Source organism: Protopterus annectens, chromosome 2.part0 (genome assembly GCF_019279795.1).
Source record: "Protopterus annectens isolate FY-2018-M chromosome 2.part0, PAN1.0, whole genome shotgun sequence".
NCBI classification, from domain to species: domain Eukaryota; kingdom Metazoa; phylum Chordata; order Ceratodontiformes; family Protopteridae; genus Protopterus; species Protopterus annectens.
In genome coordinates this window covers 1,112,987,638-1,113,007,321 of record NC_056728.1, presented here as the reverse complement: position 1 = coordinate 1,113,007,321, position 19,684 = coordinate 1,112,987,638, and positions in this window count along the sequence as shown.

The window sequence follows — 19,684 nt, the reverse complement described above, 5'->3', positions numbered from 1 at the left end:
AGGATATTAAAGCAGTTGAAGTGCTATGGTAAGGTTTGAAACCATGTTGAGTTGGAATGAGTTGATTATTTTGCAGAAGGTATTGCATTAGCTGTTGCTGTACACGTCTTTGTATTATTTTAGAAATAGGAGACAGAATAGATATAGAGCAGAAATTGGAAGGTTCCGTGGAGTTCCCTCCTTTGTGGATGGGTGTGATATGGAATAACTTCCATATTCTAGGAACCAATGATTCTGATATAGATGTATTGATTAGGATACTGATTGGATAGGCAATGGATTCAGAGGTTAGTTTAAGTTAAAGTGGTGGGATAGTATCTGCTGAGGTGGAGCAGGGATTTAGTTTTAGCAGTAGCCTTTTAATAGTAGTTGTAGGTATGGGCTGAAATGAGAAAGTGGTTCAGTTGCCATTATTTGTTTTATGTCTGTTATCCTGGATGGGATACGTTAAAGTCTGTATTAATAAAATGTGTGGCTTTACTTTGTTTTATTTGGGATTTTCTTATTTCTTTCTATGGAACTTACCTCTGTGTTTACAGAACAAGACACTGTAGAATCATGTCTGTATTACATTAGCTTAGCCTGCTGTCAGTGGACAGAGATTTTTTATATAAATTTTCTGTTGATAAGTTCAACATGGAAGTAGTCTGAAACACTGAGGAGGACAGTTTTCATTCCATAACCTTGTCAGAAGCCATGACACTTGGGAATTAAGGGTTTACTTTATTTGTCATAAGATGGGTTATATTATTTGGGTAAATACAGTACAGAATTAGTTAGTACTTTATTTAGACAGCTCTTTCTGGATTAAAAGATACATATATATGTATATATATATATATATATATATATATATATATATATATATATATATATATATATATATATATATAGTTGTTGTTCCAGGATAGATGAATGTTATTCATATCTGGCTTGATTCAAGATATTTTTTTCTGCTGGCATTTAATATTTTTTTACCATATTATGAAATTCCTTGTAAAATGGGAGTTTGTCATGATTCCATATTTCTTGATATTTTTCCATGATTTTTTTTTAAACATAGGTGTTGGAGAGTTGTTGTTACAATAGTCCGTTACAAATCAGCACTAAGGCATTTGTATAGGACCCTGATGATATGACTGACATCTAACAGATGTACTGACATAAAACACGTTACTGGGTTAGAGTCATTTGTTCTTCTAGACATCATATAATGCTGTTGCTTTTTGGCATTAGAACATAAGCAGAAAATGTCTCTGGAGTGTTGGTCACTTATACAGATGGCCATGATATCAACTGATGTGATATTACGGGCTACAGATACCTGAAGCCACTGCTTCATACTTTTTTACTTTGGTTGCATTATTGATTGTGCTGAAAGAGTACATAAGTTTATTTAGCTTAAAGAGGTAGACGGATGGATAGATGTGTGAATGTGTTAAGGCCACCAATCCTATTAGAGTTTAGATCTCCAAGCATGATCAGTTCACTTTTGCTATTAACTGGCAGTCAAGGTAGAGCATCCCTCTGTTAGGTGGCATGTATATACAAGCTACTAAAGGTATTTTAGTTTATTAGCTTTAAAAAATGCATCTCCATGTTCAATAGTTGGAATTTGCTGACAGCACTGGTGACATTTTCTGCTATTTGAACAGATAATTGCTATGCTATCTAAGCCATTATGTTTTTGTCCTACCTACATACGCACCGTGCCCAGGAGGCACAAATTCAGAATTGTTAGACTGTAGCTTATTCCAAATGTATGATATAGCAGATGTATCTTGTTTGCGTAGGGATATCCAGCAGAGTAATGAACTAACTTTGTTGTGCATGCTATGGAGTTGGTGTGAATTGCTTTCAGTTTACCTACATTAATTCGTATTTAGTCAGTGCCATCACTAGCAATTTGATTGTTTGTTGTAGGACTTGGGTTTGGCTGTGTGTCATCTCCTATTTGCAATTGCCTATGCTGTATTCTCTGTTAATGTATTGAAATAAGGTAGAAGTTATCAACAGAATTAAAACACTGGATACTATATTTATCTTCTGAGTAATGTGTCCTGATTTTAAGATGATTTCTGAGAATGGGTGTCAGGTTTGACTCACTGAAAATAATACTGATAATTTCAAGTGTGGTAGATGAGACTGTTGTGGGCAGTCAGAGGGTGTATGTGGGTACGTGTGCACAGCATGGCATAGTAGTGGTTGCATGGGAGTATGTGGGCATGTGTGCACAGCATGGCATAGTGGTGGTTGCATAGGAGTATGTGGGCATGTGTGCACAGCATGGCATAGTAGTGGTCGCATAGGAGTATGTGGGCATGTGTGCACAGCATGGCATAGTAGTGGTTGCATAGGAGTATGTGGGCATGTGTGCACAGCATAGCATAGTAGTGGTCACATGGGAGTATGTGGGCATATGTGCATGGTGTGGCATAGTAATGGTCGCATGGGAGTAAGTGGGCATATGTGCACAGGGTGGCATAGTAATGGTCGCATGGGTGTAAGTGGACATATGTGCACAGGGTGGCATAGCAGTGGCTGCATGTAAGATAACAGCAGTACCTCAGGAGATAAGAGACGCAGTAGCTGAATGTTTAATCACTTCTGTTGATAAGCATGGCTGGGTGGGTAATACAGCATGATATCTAGCTGGATGAGGGAAAGTTTGCAGCTTGCGTGGGAGGGATGATAGAATCTCACACGTATAGAAACATGATGCAGTCCTAGGTGGACAATCTATCATTTATTGCCTCTTAAAATGCTATACTGTTTTTTTAAGTACATAGCCTTTGATGACCAAATCCCATTGTTTTCCCTAGATGAGGTTTGAGAATAGAATTGCTGGTTGGTGGGAGGGGGTGCTCTATGTCTGAAAAAGAAGGGTAGGGTTGGACAGAAAAATTAATTTATTTTCTTACAGTGTAAGTTAGTCTTCCATTTTAGTTATTTTTTGGGTGAACTGAACTTTTGCTGTACTTTTCAAAGCTGCTTTTCGGCAATTTAAACACTATGTTGTGTGCTCCATAGTGATATCAGTAATGAAAGTAGCTTATGGCTGGGATTCTTGTACAAACACTTCACAGCTCCACAGCACTAAACACCAAAGATCTTGTAGCATGATGTGGCTTGTAGATACTGAGATATGCATCAAGGCTTACACAGTGTTTTTAATCCAAAAGACTGCAAAGTAAATTAGTGGAGCTGTGTTATCGGAAGAAGTAGTGATATGTGGGTGCTGGTAGAGCAGATGTTGTAGCAAAGTGCATGTGATCATAGTGCCTGACAAAACTTAAGGGCAGCTAGATGCTCCCAAGAGTGCCTGAAATTATGCATACTCACATACAGTGAAACACTTAACGTGCAGTAGCATACAGCCTGATGAGGGTCAGAGTAGCCAAAATAAGTGAAGACGAAATGGGGAGATTGTAAAGTTAGAAAAGGGAGAATAGCAAATTGATGAAAAAACCGCAAGGGCAGCAATAAAGAATAACAGGTGGGGGAATAAGGGCATATTTATTTTGGTAGGAAATACATTTTTGTATAAGACGATAAAGAGTAGCTGAGAAAGGTAGTGAGGAATGGCTGTGGGAGGGATAGATGGAAAAGGGAAGGGTGTAGGGGCAGACAAAAAACAAACAAAAAAAGCAAACATAAAATGTAGATACATACTAACATGGGTGATATTAACACAAAAGGTGGGGACAACAGTGGATCAACAGTGACAGAGAGAGGGTGGACACCTGGGGATGGGAGGACTGGACAATAAACAAGGTAAGGAATCATAGTTAGGAAAAGGTACATAGCGTATCCAGACTGGCCCAGAAGCCATCTTACCCAGACATCAGTAACCTTTGTGACTGAACTCATGTTTTGGCTGCACATTTAGTAGCCCAATGGCCTGGACCTTTCAGCCACTTGATTCAACTAGCCACACTACGAAGCACAATGGTGCAGTTGGTTTCCAGCTGTCAGCAGACATCAGATGACACCAGCTTCTTCAACTGCAATTGGAAGGCCGCAGGGGACCCCTGTAGGCCACTATTGACCCCTCTTCTGAGTACTGGCTACAAGACTACTAGGAAATCCACCAAGTCACCTTCAATACAGAGACCTCTGTCTCCCTACTGAGAGGATAGCCTGGAAACCACTGTTACTAAGCACCAAAGACAAGTTACCAAGCACCAAAGACAATGGTCAAGTTTGACTTATTGAAAAAAATAGTGATGAGGTGACCAGCACTCCTCTGCCATAAACACAACTAGATCTACAGAAGGGAGAGAAAAAAGAGAACCAATTCGCACACACACATATGCTACACAATACAATTGCAACTTCCCAGTGCATACTAACAACGTCAGTGCACATCGACTTAACATGAGGATCCAGTTGTCCACATATACAAGAGGAGGCATTCAGAATGACACTTGTAACATCACACAGTCATACTACTACCACAAGTTGTGCTAGTACTGGCAGATGTGGCACTGCTGACTAAATGTCATACTGAATTATTTTCCATGGCTACAGTTGTTGCAATGTAAACAGAATCATTTTTCATGACAGCATGTATACTCACCTCAGCACTCTCTTAGGTGCTCTAGTCTAATCATGTGCATCTCCCTATGCCTTTCTATCTCTGCAGGGGCAAGAAACATGCGCAGCACATAATGAGAATTTGGACGGTGGCATGCAGTGGCAAATTATTTGTTTAGCTGAAAGAACGTATACTTACAGTTCTGAGATGGTGACTGTGTCCTAATTTTAGCCTCCCATTCGCCAAGGAAATCAGGCTTGTGACAATCAATGTCACTGTTGGTGATGACACTCTTCTTCCATGTGTTGGAGGCCAGTAGCATGAGTGACAGCCTTGGCCAAACTATGCCAGACATCAGCCTTATACTATGACTCTGTATAGCCCTCCTGCAAGAACCAAGTTTGCATCATATTGACAGCTCCTAGTAACACAATGTTTTAATAGTTCTAGTTCAGTAAACACTGGATCATCTATGTGGTTTAATGTCTGTTAATAGCATGCCTCAGTGGCATAATATGATGCCATACATTTACACTGAGTGTGTTTACTGGTTAGCAACAGCGATGTGCTCTACTACATAATGTAGACTGTGCCTCAGAGTGCCTTATTTCAGTTATAAAATGACCTAGAAACATACCAGTAAATAAGGATAAATGGAAAGTGTGAGAAAGTAAGCAACAGAAGAAATCAAAAATTATTGGGAAAAAAGAGAAAAAATCATCCCTTGGATTAAATTCTGAAAGTATGAGTCATACTGGCTTCATCTGAAAAGCATGAGGTACATGGTTTGATTCTTACCTTTGGGATGGGAAATTTGAGTAGGCTTAAAATGGCCCACAAGGGCAGATAGCCTAGTACCAACCTCTATAGTAGTACCAACCTATTAAATCACACACACACACACACACACACACACACACACACACACACACACACACACACACACACACACACACACACACACACTCAAATAATTTTTTTCCAAAATAATTTTTATTATTTTCTGCAGCATAGACAAACCACATACATTTGCAGGTTTGAAATGAACAGTAATAAGCAAGAGAGCATCTAAAACAAAAAAACAACAAAGTAGAAATAAAACTTAAAGCTACTAACTATATACAAGATGTACAATACTGTCGCTTGAAGTCATTGATAAATAGGGATAAAATAAGCTAAGCATGTATGAGTAAAAGTTCATAACACACTAACACTTCATACTGCTTTTACAAAGGGGAAAAATCAAAGACAAATCTGCACCTAGATCCCTGGGCCGATGATTAGATATTTGTTGGTATGGAATATTACATTGTTAGTGGTTTGCCTCTCTTTTCCACACACAGAAATCTTGTTACTGTACAAAACAAACCATGAAAGGTATTTATCCAATTTGCATGCTAGTCATCAATAAAGGAAGTGTATGAGCTAAAATTATTTTCATTTTAATTATAAAACACATTTTATAAAAACCCAGTAATAATCCTAAATATTAAATCAAATAAATATTTGTATACTGCATTACAAATGCCTGTCCTGTATTATGACACTTTGCAGCTGCTTAAACACTGAAGGAAGACAAAAAGTTTCCAAAGCCCTACACAAATATCTGGGTCAGACATACAGTATAATACTTTGCAGTTTGTTATTCTGCAAATTTGCAGTAATCATGATTATTTCAAGGTACTCTAATGGAGACCTCAAGATGCCTATTAAGAATACAGATTACAGTGTGAGCTGCTGTTTTTGACAGATTTTTCTCCTTAGTTCACTGAGGCAACAAACTGGCTTTCAGAGTATTAAGCAACATGTGGTGAATACTTAGCCCTGGCCCCTGACCATAGCTCTCAGCTGTCCAGGGTTTTGCAGAATGTGAATGTCCAGAGTTTCACCTTATAAAATTTGTGGTTTTCTGGATAATCAGTGAGACTGAACTCATTAAATAGACAAACATTTTTTGTGTCTCAGATTTCACTTCCTTCAGAAAATGCTGTCTAATACAAATCTTGTTATTCTAGCAACTTTCTAAGTTTAAACATTAGAAGAGTAATATTTAAAACTTGTCCCTCCTTTTGGCCTTTGACCCTATGCTCCCCCAAACCTGCTTTAAGAGAGACAGTGACATATGTCACTTTTTTCAGTGACCAAGAAGAGACTAACAATATAAATTTGGGGGATGTGAGTGTCTCACCCCAACATTGAGAATACAGGGGAGCCTGTCTCCCCTTGTAAAAACACTTCAATTTCAGTTAGTCTGATCATCAAGGAGTTCAATCTTCTGAGAAAGGATTTACTATAACTTTGTTTTAAAAATCAAGAAGATTATATATTAAAATTATGCTTGGCTGTGCTGCAATAATTGCTTTCTCTCTCTAAATGCCCTGGCATTCCCCTAAGCAATTTGTTCATCTATGTACAAGCACTCAAATGAAACCAAAATATAACATTTCCCCCAATGACCACAACCAGTCACAGGCCTTTTGGGAGCAGTGTCCAAGCAAGATCATCTAAGCAGGGGCAGAAGGCAGAAGTCTCAGATGTCCATTTAGAATGCACGCACTGCCATTGGAGTATTTGATTGAAAAAAATATATATAGGTCTATTTCAGATGATCAACTTTTCGGAAACTCAAAAAAATATCGAAGAGACCATAAGACTGAGTTTCTGAAATCTCAAATATCAAAGCTAAAAACACAAAAATCTACCATGTTTATGTTTTTGCAGGGGGGCAAACCCCCTGCTTCCCCCACCCCCTTGCAAATTATATATACCAACTCCGAGATCACACTACAGTGAGAAACAGGGTAAATTTCCTGATCCTTGCTGCACTGCAATTTTCATTCAAAAGCTTTGAGTTTTCAAAAACTCAATCATATGGTCTCGACCATATGGAGTTCGAGTTTTTGAAAACTTAGCCAACTGATAGAAACCCATATATATCTGTATATATATATATATATATATATATATATATATATATATATATATGGTTTCCTATTGAAATGTTGCCGTGCAATTGCATGGTTATGAAGTATTCGAACAACAGATGTTCGAATACTTCATATTTCAGCAGTTTACATGAGCGAATGGTATAAATGCGAATAGACTGTGCATTCGCAAATATAACATTCACTAATGTAAAGGGATCATGGTACAGCGGTTAGGGAAATACATCCCTTTCCTGACTGTAGTGCGATCTCAGAGTTGGAATATTAAGTTGGGGGATGTGGGGGGGGGGTGCAGGGAGGCTTGACCCCCCTGCATAAACGGGATGTTAGGTTAGTTAGGGAGTTACAGGAAGGGTGGGATTGCTGTTAAGTGCTGAAAATGTCATGATCGACATTTTCAGCATTAACAGTTAATTTACGACATTAGGGATGTTCAGTAACGTGTACTTTCGGCGAAACACTTCGCTAATAAGTACACTTTTTATTTTAAATTTCGAGATTATGATAGTAAACCTATATATATATATATATATTTATATATATATATATATATATATAAAATATATTTTATGTTAGCAAATTATGCCTTGGAAAAGACGGCACCTGGGCAATTGCCCTATTTGCCCCACCCTAGTTATGCTACTGAATTCTAGGATCCTTACTGTTTAACATCTTTATAAATAATCTCCACACTGTCACCAAGCATGGCAGTATAGTGCCATATACAGATGACTCTACCCTTATCTTCTCAGCTCCTAACCTACTGTACCTTCAGCAGGTCACTCAGGAGTCCTTCTCATCTATTGCATCATAGTTAGACTCCTCCAACCTAACCCTAAATGCAAAGAAAACCAAGTTAATGCTATTCTTATCAAAACAGTACAAAAAAAAAAAACACGCTTCAGCATTACATCAAAAAACAATAGTACAATAGAAATAGTATCAGAGACTAAATTGCTGGGAGTTACTGTATATGAAAACCTAAAATGTGAGTATTGTATTCTTTAAGCCATTAAAAAACACATCAGAAACTTGGTGCACTTTATAGAGCTAGTCCATATCTCTCTGAATCTGGTAGTAAAACAATAACTTTATCCTATCTTCTCCCATCACTTCTTTATGTAGTTCCCATTCTTACAAATCTGCATTCTATATTTATGAACAAATACGAGGCATGGATTAACAAGATAGCTAAACCTGCAACTAGCTTTCCATCTAGAACCCATCACTGTGTTGCCTTTAAACAACTACAGTGGATTGAATTTCTACAATATCTGTCCTACACACAACTCATTACTACACGCAGCCTAACTCATACAGCTGTAAATTGTCATTCCTTAAACAAAATTATCCTTCCTTAAACAAAATTGTCCTTCCTTAAACAAAATCTCCAGCACTACTCACATACAAGAGAATTGTGCTCCAGAGATAAATGTGGCCTAATTTCTAGTAAATCTAAAACCATAGCTAGTGACTGACTTTACTCAAGTTATATCATTAAACTGTGGAATAACATACTGCTAGAACTACTAAAACCAGGAAAACTAAAATCCTTTAAAGCCAGACATAATAATATGTGTTCGACAGTTAGTTATGCTTCTGCACCTCCTAATTCTAACTGCATGTTCTTGTAACCATTTTCTTTTCACCTTGCATGTAGCCAGCATGTGAATTTCTTCCCCTATTTTTCTGTTTCTCATATGGATGCTAATTGATTATTTGCTTTCGTTCATGCCTATGTATGTTTTTGAAAACATTTTTGTATTTCAGAAACCTACTTTAGGTAGTTTAAAAAATTGTAATCACATGCTATATTTCTAATGTTTTATGTTTTAATATGTAAAAATTGAGTTTTTCTTCCCAGTCCTCTGCTGAAAAGAGTTTTTTTGCCCATTTAGACTATCTTGATCAAGAAATATAAATAAACAAATTCTCATTAATATGCTGCCTTTTTTTAGCATCATAATACTTATCGTTTGAATTAATCCCTTAACTACATAATTAACTAGTTTCATTCTCATGTTACCTTATTGTTACCTGAACCTGTACCATACTGGATACATTATAAATGCTGAATGCATTTTTGTTCATGTTTTCTTTATCTGTATGCAAGTATCCCTTTGTTCTATCTTCTTGTATTTTTATTATTTCCCTCAATTACTCATTACAGTTCGTATGTCATGTAATTGTTTATGTACTTTCCAGTGCAACAGCTAAAACATTAGTGGTCCTGTGTTTTTCACTTGGCTTGAAAACAGATCTTATGCCTAAAGATCAGGTAGATGTTTACAATTTCCTATACTGACTTATGATTTTTAAAAGATAAAATGCTCACTTTTCCATGTCCATAATAATCTGTGGTTATTCTAAATGGGGAAAAAATTTTGCAGTTGTTGCTATTTAGGTGACTGTCTTTTACTAGGGCACCGTAGTACTGTTTTATGCACATCGTCCCTCTATACATAACTAATTTGGCTTTCCATTTTACCGACTGCACTTTTTCTCAATTTAAAATCAACTCTCTCACTTGTTCTTAGAGTCCTGATCCCTGTGTCTAAGAAAGCACATCCAGATTGCACGTTTGTTGGTATCATACTCTTGAATGTAAGCAGGCAAATAACATTTAGCTTTCTAATGCAGAGTTTATTCAACTTTCTGGAATGATAATTTTGGGCTGAAAATATATGCATGTGGATCAGCAGAACCAATCACATGGAGGTATGGGCTGGGTCAATCTTTGCCACTTCTTTATCCTATCCATTTTGTGGATCCCTACTGTGATAGCTAACTGTAACCACTCATAGCACTCAAAGCAACATTTATCAAACATTTAATTTACAATTCACTTAAGTTTCCTTGTCCACTATAAATTCTTTAAAATGGTTCCCACTGTCATCTTACATATGTCTTATTGCAGATCTTGAAGTTTCTTTTAGTAAACCACAATAAAGTTTAGGGTTCTTCAGTTACTTACATCTTTTCATCTTAAAACTATTTACATTTTTATTCTAACGCTATTTCTAATACCATACTTCTAAATCTCCTCCCATCATCTTTTAAACCAAGTCACGTGGATTTGTTTCTACATAATAATATTATCAAAAAAACTACAAGAAAAACTTAACGAACTAGAATTGTTAGTGTGGTAACGTAAAACTCCTGTAATAGAGGTCCATGGAATATATGCAAATGACCACTTAAAGACATCAAGTGTTTCAGCTATATGGCCTCTAAATATCCATGACTATTTCCTTTTTAAGTCTTTATGAATATATTTAGGCCAATATGGCCAAACACTACTAACTATGGATGTGCATGTTTCAGCCTTCTTATAACCTCCTTAGCAAAGCATAAGTGAACTATCTGGCTATTCTTTAGAAACACAGCGTCTTTAAACCCAGCTGATGCCCATAACCATTATGGTGTCTGCAAAATATCTCAAATACCAAACAAGCCAAACACCACAAAACCAGTTAGTAAACACTACAAGAAAAACCTAGCCAAGCTAGAGTTTTCACTGCGTGATAGATTAAACCTCCTGTAATAGTGGCCAATAGGATATATGAAAATGACCCATTAAGGACACTAAGTGTTTCAGCTATATGGCTTTTAAATATCATGATTTTTTTTTATATTTTTAAAATCTTAAGGGATATATTTAAGCAGGTAAAGCCATAAAACATTAGGTGTAAATATGCATGTTTTGGCATTCTTATAACCTTTAGCAAAGCATAAGTGGACTGTTAGCCTATACTTTTGAAACATTGGGTCTTTAAATCCAGATGATGTCCATAACCATTAAGGTGTCTAAAAATATCCCAACTAACATCCAAACCAAAAAGTAAAAAGACCACACAGACAAAACCAGTTAGTAAAAACTACAAGAAACACCTCACCAAGCTAGAGTGTTCACTATGATGCCTTAAAACTCCTGCAACATAGGCCCATGGGATACATGCAAATGACCCCTTAAAGCCATTAAGTGTTTCAGGTGTATGATTTCTGAATGTCTATGACTTTTTGCTTTTTCTTTATGGATACAATTAGGCCAATAAAGCCAAACCCCACTAACTGTAGACATACATGTTTTGGCCTAGTTATAACCTCAGTCAATGCAAACCCACATGTACAGCAAGTGCAAAGGCTATAAAGTCCAGAAGCAAATTCAGAACTATCAGATCCAGCAAAAAGTGTGGTATAACAGTTTAATATGCCCAACTATGCAATATTATGGGTGAGGAAAAAAGCCTCAATACCCAAACCAAACCAGTTTTGGCTTAATAGCCTTCGTCAGTGAGAAAAACAAACAGCACCTTTATCCGCTGGTCTAATAATTATAGAAGTATCATTACTTAAATCATTCAAGGCTGCTCTTTGTTTGAATGTTAAATTATTCTTCTTTTTATTCATATTTTTGTTCACCAAGACATATACAGAAATATGATAAGAGTCACACATTTGAGTTTGGAATACTAGAACAGGTTAAAGTTAATTCTAGGGGGGAAATGTTAAGGTTAAATTAGCTGAAAAAGAAGTCAAATGGCAACTTAGGTTAAATGCATCAAAAGCCCCCAGGTTGAACGATTATATTCCCACCAAGCCAATTTTAGATGTAAGAGTATGAACAACATGTAGAAGTGGTGTATATGTGTACACTAATAATGTTATTGGTTAAAGAGTATACAGCTTAATGAAGGTCAACGTAGGGAGAATACATCCAACATTATAGGGCAAAAGCTGCATATTCAAGACGTGAAATTGTATAGTAAACAGTATTAAACATGGTATAAAAATGTTTTACAATTGTGTTAATATATAATTACATATACACCTTTTACAAAGGTATTTATTGAGAATGAATGCTGCCTTTGCATTTGCAGGCAGATACATGTGAATTGTTGGAAATAATGAATATTCATTAGGTTATGTTTTATTCATAATGGAGTTAATTGACTGAGCATTCCCAATGGATTTTAATTTTTAAAATATAGTATATAATGAGGAGAAACACACAGTTCATTGTTCTGATGAAGTCTACAGTCAGCAGATGAAAGCGCTTAACCTTCGTGTATTGTATTATATTTATAACCCTAAGTGGTTCGTTTTTGTTTATTTTTAATAAAAGTCATTTTATAGACTGTGAATTGGCAGTGAGCTGTGGACCCTTATTAGCACATATTAAGTGTATTTTTCATTTTATTTAGTCATGTATACACTATATAGTTTATTTGGATTTCTAGTTATAACCTCATCAGCAAAGAATACATGGAATGTCTGGTTATACGTTAGAAAAACAGAGTCTTTGAACCCAGCTAATATCCATAACCATTAAGGTGTCTGCAAAATATCATACATACCAAACAAGCCAAAATGAGAATATATTACATAAACCAACCAATTAGTAAAAACTACAAGAAAAACCTAGCCAAGCTAGCATTGACAGCATGTGAAACCTTAAACTTCCTCTACTCAAGGCCCATAGAATATATGCAAATGGCTTCTGAATGTCAGTTACTTTTTGCTTTTAAGTCTTTATGGATAAATTCATACCAAGAAAGCCAAATCACAATAGCTGTAAATATGCATGTTTTGGCCTTCTTATGATCTCATCAAACACAGAGTCTTTAAACCCAGTTAATATCCATAACCATTAAAGGTGTATGCAAAATATCCAAACCAAAAAATAAAAAGGTCACACAGACAAACCAATTAGTAAAAAATACAAGACAAACCTTGCCAAACTAGAGTTTTTGCCATATGATACTTTCAACTTCCTGTAATAGAGGCCCATGGGATATATGCAAATGACCCCTTAAGGACATGAAGTGTTACATCTATATAGCTTCTGAATGTCCTTAACTTTTTACTTTTTTTTAAGTCTTTATGGATACATTTAGGCCAATAAAGCCAAATCCCCCTAGTTATTAGCATACATGTTTCAAGCTTTTCATAACCTCACTAGCACAGCATAAGGGGAGTTTTTGGCGCTACTTTAGAGTCTTTAAACCCAGCTGATGTGCATAGCCATTAAGATGCCTGCAGAATATCCCAAATACCAAGCAAGCCAAAATGTGAAAATGTCAGACAGACAAACAAACCAATTAATAAAACTAAAAGAAAAAAAAACCTAGCCAAGCTACAGTTTTCACTGTGTGATATAAACCTCCTGTAATACAGGCCCATAGGATACATACAAATGACCCATTAAAGATATCAAGTACTTCAGCTATATGGTTTCTAAATGTCCATGACTTTACTTTTTATTTTTAAGGCTTTGTGGATACGTTCAGGCCAGTAAAGCCAAACCCCACTAGCTGCAGACCTGCATGTTTCAGTCTCTTATGACCTCATCAGCACAGCACAAGAGAACTATTTGACTGCACTTTAGAAACATGGGGTCTTTAAACCCCGTTCATGTACATACCATAACAGTATCTGCAAAATATCCAAACTAACATCCAAACCAAAAAGTAAAAAAAAAATTACACAGACAAACCAATTAGTAAAAACTACAAGAAAAACCTCGCCAAGCTAGAGTTTTCACTATGTGATACCTTAAACCTCCTGTAATATAGACCCATGAGATATATGCAAATGAACCCTTAAGGGCATCAAGTGTTTCAGCTAGTAAAAACTATAAGAAAAACCTAACCAAACTAGAGTTTTCACTGTGTAATACCTTAAACCTCCTGCAATAGAGCCCCATGAGGTATATGCAAATGGCATGCTTTGCTTTGTTGAGAGAAAAATAGACTTGGAAGAAAGCTCTCCTTAACTTAACTTATGGTCTCTGCTGAGTCATTCATTGTCAACTTATATATTCAAAACTTTCAGAAACATACTTTGGGTTACTTTATTACTGGTGAAAACTCTTTTGTGATCTTCAGATGAAACCTATTTGCTTGAATTTTTAGAATATTTAAATTAAAATAAATGGGGCCTTCACTTCACAGTTAACTATCATCCCCAGGAAATTTCTTTCTTGGATGTTCAAATTACTGTGATGAATGATGGCACCCCAAAAAGTTCAGTATTTGGGAAAAATCCTCAATTCAATGCTTTGTTGCATGCAATCAGCTGCCATCCACCTCATATGTTAGATAATATCCCTAAATCACAGTTCATGAGATTAAAAAGAATCTGTTCTATGCAGGATGATTTTTGAGTTACAAGCCCAGGATATGACTGTTAGATTTCATAATAGAGGCTATTCTAAATGTAAGGTTCAAAGTGCACTAACCTTTGTACATGGCATTCATAGATCTCAGTTATTGAAATATCAGGATAGGCCCCAATCAACAACACAACCTATTAGATTTATCATGAATTTTGCAACTAATACTACCCATTTACAAAATATTATATGTCAGCATTGGGATGTATTAAATTTGGATGATAGGATACAGGAATTGTTACCTGGAAAGTGTAGGTTTGCTTACAGGAAAGGCAAAACTATGGGGGGTTGGTTCAATTATTTCAAGAAAAGGCTTGATAGGGATTATACTTCATTACAAATTATATTGGATGGAACAAAGGTATTGGAATGTCACCCATGTGGACACTGCAGTTTTTTGCAAATTTGGCCCGAAAGAAAAATGTTTTACTTCATCCAATTGTCCCAAAGTTTTTGATATTCTAGTATATGGTAACTGCAACATGGATTGGGTTATTTATTTGGCTAGATGTACCTGCCCTGACTTCTATGTTGGGCAAACCTCATGACCCTTTAAGTTACGAATATCAGAACACTTAAGTGATATTAGATGTGGTAAAATGACTAGTGCTCTATATAAACTCTATCTTAAATATAATACTGCTAAATTTTCTTTTACCTTTATAGATAGGGTGGGGGGTGACTAAATAAAAAGAAGGTTTACAGTCTTTACTAAATAATAAAGAACATATGTGGATCATTAAGTTAGGAGCTTTATTTCACCCTGGAATTAATGAACAATTTTAAGAACCAATTTACTTTAATTAGAGCGTGTTTAGTTTGCCCCATAAAATGTTTAGAATTGTCAGCATTTAGTTATATGCACTGATGAAGGCCAAGGGCTGAAACTGGTATGCTTTTTTCACCTTTGTAGTGTTGGAATTGTTTTTTACTATGCTGATGTGGAATTTTGCATTGGAATTACATTTATAAAGTAAACATTTTTTATAGCAGTGGAACTTGCTTGTGTGCTGGTCGTTTTTTTGATGGTTCTATATTTTTGGACCTTGCACCATACCGTACTTGTGTGGGGGTTGGATGTGCCTTCTGAATCTAAAATAAAGCAATTTCCAATGCATTGTGGCACCTTTCATTAATCCAAAGATTCTCTTATATTTTCAGCCTTAAAGGAAATCACCGGGTCTCCTTTATATTTCTTAGGCCATTTACAAAAGGCGTCGCCTTTCTTCTGTGCTTTTCTTACCCCAATACACAATTCCTTTATGTAGTTAAAAAGTTGTCTTGGGGCACATGTTATTACTGACTCACATGGCACTTGCAAAAATGAAGCAAGGAACAAAGCATATTTCTCTAACTCTGCTCACAATCCTTCTTTTATAACCCCAGTTTCAAGCCTTAAAATATGACAGACACATGTGTCAGTATAATAACCAAATACTCTTACTGCAAGTATAGCCAGCAATTGACTCCAGACCACTAAAACAAAAATGCTAACTGGGCAGTCAAAAAACAAGAACGAGTCCCAAGTCCTGAAGCACTGCTTTTCATTCACTGTTTCCTTTCTGTGGAGCTTCGTAATCCTCTTGACTCTCATTAACAGTCTCTATACTGCATTTCTTAATTTGGTGATTGTTGCTGATCTGTTTTTTTTCCTTCCAATATCTTTTAATCTGTAGTTTAATCGAGTTTGGTTAAGCATGTCTTTAAACAACAAAGAAGAAAATTCCAGTTAAAAAACCCTATCCTCTAGCTACATCCTGAATTCCACGTTTATAATACTCTCTTGCTAATTTATATCTACAACCTTAGATACGAAAAAGTGTAATTTCAAAAGATTGAAAATCAGCTATCATTATCACTTTTCCCAGAAATTCCCAATCCTTCTTTAACCAAGCATTAGAGAAATATCACTAACATCTCACCTCTCAAAAAATTAAATACAAGAAAGATGTATACGTATGCAATTGCATTGTTTCATCGGTGATCAGAATATTCTCAGTTCATGCCCACGTGGCTTTAAGCCCTGTTTAAACATCATCTGTCCTATTTCAAGCTACTGACTTCTTTTTTAATCATGTGAGGAAATGCTATTAACAGGTGATACCTCTGAAGATTAAAAAAGTTTCACTTGTTTGCTGTTTGGTTCTCCATCCTTTTGGCTTTTCTGTGAATCCACTCTGCAGCTCAGAAATTGTTCATCCAACTAATCTTTCATGTTTCCAAGTTCTTTTTAATGACTTTCCTTTTTCCCTTTTTTCCTTTCTCACTGATATTCACAAGTCTCCATCTTATTATCGATTCTGGTCTTTTCTATTCTACCTTTTAGCAATAATCTTCCAGCCAGTTTGCCAGAATTCAAAATGTTTCTGTATGAAGATTGTTTATATTCTTCCTTTGGTAGTAACCTTCCAGTTTTCCCAAACTGAAAAGTATTCTGTATACAGCTGATGTTTTCATCCGATGTTTCAGTAATAGTTCGAGGGTACAACCTCTCTAACCTCAACAAAATCTGGCAAGTCCCTTAAACTAGCTGTAAACACTTCCAAAGCAAAAGGTACACCTCAGTCACTCACAACAAATTCCCCTTTATACTCAATGAACTTCACATGAACTCTCTAACAGCTGCAGTTTCTCAAACAGTGTTTCTTTACTCTCTTCATGATACTAGTCTTTCCTTTCTTAAATACGTCCCAGTCTATATGTAAGCCACATATTCAGCAGTTAAGAATATCTAATGCAAAAGTCAAAACACCTGCTAAAGTTAAAATAGTCCTTATGGTCAAAATGGAAAGAGACAAGTAACTCAGAAGACAGTGATCAGTTTGGTTAACTATAGAACTCCTGCCAAGTGCTATAAAAGAAAGACTCACTGGGGAAACCAAGTAAAAGGTATGGAAGAGAAATCTACAACATATCCCCTCAGACTAACAAAGTACTGGTAATATCTAACAAATCTCTAACAAAGCAATTGCCTCAGTTTTAGCAAAGGAGTTGTGTTATCTGTATCTCTCCATAATTCATTCAATGTTAATATTAGTGCACCCCTTATTATTTGGAAATCATTTCCACTTTAGGACTATAAGATCAGGTCTGTTCATTTAATAACAATCTGGAGTATAACAGCAACTAGTAAAAGTAGTGAACCTTTACAGTTTTACTAGAAGGCATCCACATTCTTAAGCTTTAATGCCTATGGGGACAGAACTAAGTACTAAGGGTATGTTGTACTGCAGGTTGGGCAGTCATAGTCACAATTACTAACATCAAGATACTTCACATGGTTAGAGGCAGAATCCTTAGCTTCTTGCTTTAGTCACCCAAAATGGAGGTGCCATTGCAACACAGTACAGAAAGTAATATGTACACTAGTAATACAGAAAACTGTCTTCTAGCATGCTTTGTATGTAAACTGGAATACAAAGATTATTGGGTTCTCCTGAGCCATACATGTTATCAGTAGAAGAATAGCTACTGCTTTTCATCCAGTTATTGTAGAGCAGAAGAGAAGACTGTACTTTCTGTAGAAGCATTTTACACTGGAGTATCTTACATCCCCCATATGAACAGATGTGTCATTTACTACCTGCAAAACCTCAATGACAAAGCAAAATGCAGGTGTATATGTAAGTCAAAGTTGACAAACCATGGTTATCATAATGGTTAAGGAATTTACCTTGCAGACACAAGGTGTAGGGTTTGATTCTCGCATTAGTTAAATGGCTAGGCTTAAAATGACCCAAAAGAGCAGTTAGCCTAGTACTAATCTATGAAGCTACACTTGCCTTCACCTACATCATTATTCCTGCATTGCACTCAAGTGATTTACCTCATGTGCTGTACATTATGGAAGTTTTTGTAAAAAAAAAAAAAAAAAAAAAAGAATCTCTCTCTATCCTTTTTAATTAATATGCTTCTATTAAGAAATCTTAGAGACTAATAACTTATGGTATTATGGTTTAAATGCAGAAGACTTTCAGTGCTATAAAGGAATGTTGTTTAACTACTAATTATCTAGCATACTGCTTTGAAACAAAAGCCTATGTGTATCACTTATGTGCAGTGTAAGTTACTTTGCTGTTTCGTTATATTTTCATAGACAGTGTTTTTTTCATTTTTTTGGGGAAAGTACCAGGAAGTAGTGAATTTGGACTGAGTATTGCAGCAACACACATTGCATCTAATGGAAAGTACCCACTAGATGTACTCACTGCGCATCACACATAACATGAGCTTAACCTATTCCAACCTGAACATATACAAATGTTTCAAAAATAAAAACATCAACTCAGGGCACAACTGATCTGTTTTATCACAGTATATTCATCAGTAAGAGTCATACATCAGTGCTAAAATTACATATCTGTACAATATCATAACAGGAAAAAAGGGAAATCATGCAGACATTTTTATTTTAGAAACACATATCACAGCACAGTGGTACTGAAATAATATCAGTCAACTACATGTACTGCTCTGTTGGACACATTCTAATGCAGCAATGGTCAACCCTGCTGATATCTCACACCATGGTTCACCCTGCCACAACCACTTGCAGACATATCCTGCCCTGTTTCCTCCACAGATGAGATTAATGGGTATACAACACCATGTTCAGACAAAGGAGCAGGATTTGGAGTTGAAGTCCTTGTGATTGGCAGGACCACAGCAGATGTGCCATCAGTTGACATCTGTGCAGGTTGGACCACTGATAGGGAGTCCCAATGTCCAATATTGGTTCTGGAGACAGGTGCCCTGCCTCTCACATGTTGCAATCGTCTGTGCATAGTCATGGAACACATAATCCTGTTAGCAGTATGACACTGCTGCATTACAATAGAGGCTAGGTTTTCCACTCACTGTGCCACAGCTAGCAGACTCTCATTATGAGCAGCCGATGCAGCCATAATCTCACTAGGTTTGAGCTTTTGTCCTTCAGGCATGATACATATTTGATGTGCATCACTATCTGTGGCATGGGCAAGTGCATGGATGTCTGAACGATGGCATAGCTGTACCTGTTCATTTGCC